The sequence below is a fragment of the Melanerpes formicivorus genome, unplaced genomic scaffold (assembly GCF_026170545.1).
Source record: "Melanerpes formicivorus ecotype bairdi unplaced genomic scaffold, bMelFor1.0.p_v2 SCAF_8, whole genome shotgun sequence".
Taxonomy (NCBI): Eukaryota; Metazoa; Chordata; class Aves; order Piciformes; family Picidae; genus Melanerpes; species Melanerpes formicivorus.
The window spans coordinates 13,706,642-13,713,757 of NW_027142360.1; positions in this window are offsets into that span (position 1 = coordinate 13,706,642).

Here is a 7,116-nt window from a genome sequence, read left to right on the forward strand (position 1 = left end):
TCTGACACTTTTTTCCTCCTTACTCATTAGGAACTTTGCAGCTTACCTGGGAGGTACTCTAATGAATAGAGCTTTGCTTGAGTGTCTGTTTGAAAATGCTCATAGTAGCAGTCCCCATCAACACCACTGTGATTGTGATTTCCAGGGCCCAATGCTTGGGCAAACAGAAGTGTAGGAATTGTGTAAGAGCACAAAGGAGGTGCATTGGTAACTGATCTCTGATTGTTTGGCTGGAGCCCAGACTGTGACAGTGTCTGACCAAACTGGTTATGAAACAAAAGGCAGGCTTCAGCCCCATGATGCTTTTCTGTATCAAGGAAGGTCCTTGCATAGGGGGCCCTACAAGCAACACTACTGTGTCCTGGTTTTCTCAAGTGGTTTGGAACTCAATGACAGGGATGTTTGCCTCATAGCAGTCCAAAGGCGAAAGAATTTAGCTTCTACTCTGAGTGCTGAGCAGCCTTGGAGAGCACACAAACTTCTTGTCCTCACAGAGGACAGAGGAGCAAGCTTCCCTTCTGCAGGAAAGTGGGGTGAGAAAGAGCAGTGTGTTTTAAGGGTTACTGTTTTTTCCCTGAGATAAAAGGAGAAAGTACCCAGTTTGAGAGTCCCACAGATCTCAGCAGTACAAGCACTAGCTGTTCAGGGATGTCTCGGATGCACTGCTGATGGGTTACCCTTGTGTGATTTTATCTCTCCCCAGCAGTGGCTGAAGTGCTCTGCCACTGACGCTTTCTCCCCACTTCTTTTCGAACTGAAGGTGCCTATGGGGATGTTTGTGGTTCTGTATTGCATAAGTTTTCTAAGGCACAGCACAGCCACCTTCCTATAGCTTTGTCAAGCCTTATCTAATCCTCTCAGCAAACAGCCCACTGTTCTCTGAAGCTCTTAGGCCATTTTGTGGGGTTAAACTGGGGGTGTGTGTGTTGTGGACAAGACCATGAAATCATCTTGGTTCTGTTAAAACCTGTCCTAAATAAGAGTTTCTTAGATGAATATTTACAATAATGCAAAGAAGAAGAATTTGAGTCGTTGCTGTGAGCATTCCCTTTGGTTCTCCTGCATTGATGATTACGTTGGCGTATATCTGGATCCCAGAGTTTCTCTTGGAATGTCTCCTTTGATCACCTCTGCAATGGTGTGCAGGTGCCTATGAAAACAAATGCAATGGTCAAAGCAGAAGGTACTCATGGTGCACAGGAGCAGACAGGAAGCATTGTGGCTCTCTTGCTAGTTTTAAGATCACTGCCAGGAGAGGCAGGATTTCTGTTGAGGTTACGGAAGTGCAGGTAAACTATCTGGGGACAACCTGTGGCAGTTGGTGACCTCTAGGTGAACTGGTGAGGTCTGTGTCTGTTGGTGGTATTGCTCAGTTGTGATGGATAGGAAATCTGTACGCCACCAGTTCTCATCCTTGCCGGTCACAAGTAACAATATAATCCAGAGTGTGCTAGAATGACAGCAGATAAGGATGGGGTTACTCAGATGTGATATTTAAATCTTTACTCCTAATGTGGTAAAGTATTGGGGATTGAGGATGGGTTGGTTTCTGTGGACTCCTCAATTCCAACACTAGGTCTGAGAACTCCCACACCCAGAGACCTACATCCTCACTCCCGTTTGTCAGGCAGGACCAGTTTTTAGCAGTTGCTCGTCTGCTCTGGGGTGCACAGCAGAGAAAAGCATCGTTGGGCTGACAAAAGTTGGTGCTTGCCTGCAGTGAGAGCCAAAGATGACAAAGCAATTGAGTAATAGCTGGTTGTGCTGTTCACCAGAAGGACAGGACTATCCGAGAGGCAGTCTCGACTACCCATTCGCCTTCTCTCCAGCCTCCTTGTGCTCTACTGTAACTCTTGTGTCTTTTGGGGAATATTAACATTCTGTTTCTTCCACTCATTAGGAGGTTCATCCCAGGACTGTTTATCAAGGCATGGCAACAAGTAGGACAGATGGCAGCAGGTGGCTGTGGTTCCTGCTGCTGAATGCGAGGGAGCTGTTAACGTGAGGACAGATGCAGAGGTGGAAGCCCTGCCTGCAACAGCATCAGCTGAATCAGTGCACATCTGTCAGAGGTGTGCATTAATTCAACATTTCTGAATTAGTGCGCACCTCTGAAATGTCAGGTGAGTGTGTGTGCAGGGCTGGCAGAGTCCCTGATGGAGGTGGTGTTTTGCTGCTTAGTTTTGTATCTGTGCATATCTGTGATGCTGTTCAGGGCTACTGGAGCTCTTGGGCCTGTTCTTAAACACTGTCTTTGCTCTGTGTGCTCAGGCAGCATCAGGGCAGGTTTTGCTGGGGGAAGGTGTTGGGGAAACATGGAACCATGACCCCAGCAGCTGGGTGCCACCCTGGTTCTGAGATACTCTGGCCTTTGCTCTCAGATGGTGAAATCAGGTGTTTTATGTGCCTAGTTCTATTGTACTTTGCTACTTGCCTTGGCTGCGAGTTTTACAATCAGCTGGATGAGGATCTTTGCCTGTCTTCTGTGACTTCATTGACCACAGTTTTCTCAACTGCCTTTACTTCTTACAAGTGGGAGTAGGGAGTTGTTTTGGAGGGTTTATCATAAGACAAGGACTCAGTTTGTCTGACTTGCTCTTTCCTCCCTACTTCCATTGTATCAGCTCAGTTTATCCATTCAGCCTCAAATACACAGGGCCAGATTCTTCCCTTTTCTGTCCCCAGTCCATTTTCTTTGTGGTAGCTTGTCTCTGGGACTAGAAAAGGAGCCAATATTTTCCGTGCTAACAAAGTGAGCATTGTAATACAGTTGCAGAGTGGGTGGATGTGATTGCCGACAGACGTATCCCTTCTGCTAGGGTGTGGATTAAAGCTCAAGGTGACTTTGTTCCTGCATAAATTCACTAACTTTCCCTGAGGACCCGAAGGGGCAGGGTTGGCAGGGGAGAAGTATGATAAATGAAAGTGTCAGAAGGAAATGCTCTAACATAGCAGGCACTACTGAAGCATAAATGTGTGCTCTGTGAGCAGCGTTCAACTTAGCTTAAGGTAGCAGTCCATGGATTAAAAAGCCCCAGGATGATGTTTAGCTGAGATGTTGAGCATGGCTCTCTGCAAGCTGTCCCAGTGTAATTGCCTGGGTAAGTGGATTAGCAAGCAGCAGTGTGGCTTGTTTGGGGTTAGGCAGATTCTGAAGGGAGCAAGAAGGGCACTGTTCCTCACAAGATGATGAGGCACAGGCAGCATTTGCTGTGGGAAGCAGCACTGCCTTCTACCAGTCAGACCTGTTTGACACCAAAAGCCATGGCTGACGGTTGGGTTGTCATCATGTGGGCTTGCTGGGAAGGGTCCCATGGAAACAGTTCCTTTCAGAGCTATCACTTGTCCTTATCTGCCACGAGGTGGGTATGGTGACAGCAAATCACATCTTGGGACACTTCTCTGCGTTTGTTGCCATGGGAATCAGTGTCTTCTGCAGCTTTGTCAGCTGTGGAAAAAGAGAAGTATTGTTACCTCCCCTGGCTTGCTCACCAAAATGTGCCGAGGATGGAGGGGGGATGTGGTTAGCCACACTGAGCCTGGAGAAAATGTTCATGCTGAGGATGGGGCTCTAAGGCCATGCCACTTCAAATCTCATCAGGCCACGCACACCCCTCTGTGGTAGTTATTATGTTTGTGTTATGGGGTGGTGATACAGGGCACAGAGCAACGCTCCATTTGCCATGGGTGCCAGGTGCAGAGCTATCTGACCTTGCTGGAGTGACAGGGCTGGGACCTGCCCTTGCATCCACTTTGCAGCTAGAAGAATGTAGGTCATGCAGACATCTGACAAGCCAAAATATGATGTCATTTTAAAAGTCTGGTGTGGCCAAGGGGTTTGAATACCCATACAAAAAGGATTCAGGTCAGATCCCCTGCTTTTGAGAGAGGGCTGCAGAAATGCACGAGATTTATGGAGAGAGGAGCCATGTTTTGTCTTCCTCCTATATGATGGAACAGCCCCCAGCAGGGATGTGAGAGCTGCATGCCAGTCCTTCACAACTAGGAGATTAAGGTGCTGTGGAGCCTCTAAAGAGACCTAATGATTACCCAGAGAGCAGGAGTCCAGTCAGGATCTGAATCTCTCCTATGCTTCAGCTCATGGCCAAGCTGTCCAGGCTGGTAGGTAGAGAGGGGAAACTGCACTGGCAAAGCAAGCCTTAACTCTGTGGAAATTGTTCAGTCTCTGGCCTTTTCCATGCTGTATGGAGAGCCAAGGCTCTCATTCTGAACTGTCCTGAGGGGATAAAGCAGCTTAGTTTAGAGAGTTCCCCACCTTTGCACTGTACATCTCATTCCTTCCTCCCAGCTCTTGTTTGTGTCATTTCTTTAGATGGTAACTGATCTCTATTTTAGTTGCATTTCTTCAGCAGGCTCAGATACCAAATGAAAAGATGCCTATCTGCCCAAAACTCCTACAAAATAAAGAAGTGGTGTTATTTCCACGGTACAAATGAGGAACTGAGTCAGCAGGAGGCTAAATGACGCATCTGAGGTTACCCAAGAGTGCTGCCAGGAACCGAATCTGGCAGTTCCTCTCCCTGCTGCCGGCACCCTCACCCTCCATTGTGCTGAATGTGGGGCATTGCCATGCTCTGCCCCTGGCCTTTCATCTCAGCCTGGGTCCTTGAACTCTGAAACGAGCCATAAACTCAATCAGCCTCTTGCAAGGGGAAAGAGTGGTTTATCTCAAGCCCTAAACTTTTGGCACTAGAATTAAAAGTAGGATTTTTACTGGTCTGTGTAAATAACCCCACAATTGCAGTCCGGTGCTTTTGCTTAGACTTTGGTGTTCTCCTGGAGAAGTGGCTGTGATGCCTCCAGCTGATAAAAGGTTTGTATTAGTGCCAAAGCTGACATGGGTTTTGCTGCTCAAAATATTGTGCTGCTTCATGCTATGCAAAGAGTCTTCTTGGTGATAAATTATTTAAGCTAGAAGTGGTTAAACGCAGAAATATAGATGAGAAATGTGGAAGTCTGGAGCAGCAGCAGCAGAAAAAAAAGCCACCACAAAGATCACAACACTTGAACCTGGGGTGGAAATGGAACATACAAGTCTTTCTCTAAAATGGGTGCAGGTGCTGCATTTTTAAAGCATAAAACATATCTGTATAATAAACTGTTTAAATGAGCCATTCAAAACTGCAGGAAGTTTCACTTTCGCATCTAATAGCTGCACATTTCTGTTTACACTTTTGCATATGTATGAGTATGTCATCCACATGTATAAATGCATGAAATGCTCACACCACTGCAGCAGCTCAAACAGTTCCTTCCATATTTCTCCCTCTTCCAAGAGCTGTTGTTTAGTCTTCAAGGGTATTCATCACAAAATCCACTTTAACTGGTTCACTCTTAATTTCACAGAAAGGGGCTTCAGTCACTACTCCAAGCTGCTTTTGTTGCCCCACACCTCTGTTCTTGAAAGGGACTTTTTGGAAGTTGTCAAGCATATTGAAATAAAATGTCTGGATAAACCCAGTGAATAATAGAGGGCGGGCAGCTAATGAATCACCACGAAATACTGCCAGTGGAATATGCTGAGCTCCAGCTCAGCTCGATCTGGCTACTTCTGCCTCATTGCAGAGTTCTTCGAAGTGTGCCACTACAAACGGCTGATGCAGTCAGCTAACCACAGTGCAATGGTACAACTTCAAAGCTCTGGGAATAATAAAAGTCATGTCTGCCACTGTCTGCTTACTCACCCTTGAAACAAGCTAGTATGAAAGCAGCAGTAAGCGATTTAGGCTCACAAACAACATGACTCGCAGGCTGTGATGTGTTAGGAATTAGTCATGTTTTAGTCTGTGCTTCTGATTTTGCTCAGCAGCCAGTGCCTTGGCCTCTGCCTGCTGTCGTGGGAGAAGCAGGGAGCAATGGGGGCAGAGGGCCCCCTTTGGGGAAGCAAGTTGAACATGGGGAGTTCACAGTTTGGTGTGGCAGGCAGCCCTTTGCACCAACAAGGCCACATCGCTGCCTCTGTTTTGGGGTTTGCTAAGGGCTGAGATTCACCAGTGCTGCCAGCAGGCAAGAGCTGTAGAGGCCGTGAAGTGCATTGGACATGGTGTTTGAAGGCACAAAGGGATGCTTTATTGGCCTGGGGCTTCTCATTCAACGGCTTCCCTGGTGTGGACACCTCCACAGGGAGGTCTTTTACCTTTCCCAGAAGAAAGGAGGGAAATGTCACCCCATTGTTCTCAGGCTTCAAAACTGCTTCCCTTCCCCAAAACTGGGGCCAGTGGGGGGCTGCTTTGGTAGTGCTTTTTTCTCATGAGTCTGGGGGTGTGTTAGCCTGATTTTCAAACACCTTCCTCCACCCTTAGTATACAGCCATATACTTCTGCTGGCAGGCAGTAAACCAGCACTTAAAATTAAAGTCTCTTCCAACCTTAGTTATACTGTGATACTGTGAAATCCCTTTCTGGCAGGCCCTGCGAGTGCTCTGTCCTTTCTCCTCACTGCTGTGGGGCTCAGAGCTGCTGTGCTACTCTTGAGGATGTACAGAGGTGCATTCACTGCAGCTGCAGGGTTTGTCAGAGGTGGGAGCTCACTGGCTGCCAGGCCAGAGCCCTGCGTGGTGCAGCTTGTTTACCCTAGCAGCCTGCAGACACCACAGGTCAAAGCTTTTTGCTAGGCTTTTACTGTCCTGGAAGCCTATAAGGGCTGTTGGTATTTCTACTTTCTCTGACAGTGGAATCCCCACGTACAGTGGTGTGGGTACCCATCATGTGGCATACAAGTACTGGGGCAAGCTGTGGTGGGAAACTGCAGAGGAATATGAGCCTAGGGGTGCAGTGTTATGTAGAGGTGGCACCTTGCTGTCTTCGTTCTCCAAAACAAGGTGCCCAGCACACAGGGAGGGAACACTAATGCTGCAGTGGCACTTGTAGGTGTACTGGGTTGAAAAGCATGTTGAGCCTGCCAGGTGCTCTGCTGGAACCCTGTTCTTGTCCAGTGCCAAGTCACAGAGGACACAACCTGAACAGTAGCATGGCCAAACACAGAGGATGTCCATATGCCAAGTGCATCACCCTGGGACCTTCACCAACAGACATGCAGCACAGACCCCACCTGCAGCTCATAGCCAACAGGGCAAAAAAACTTGTGTGGACTCCT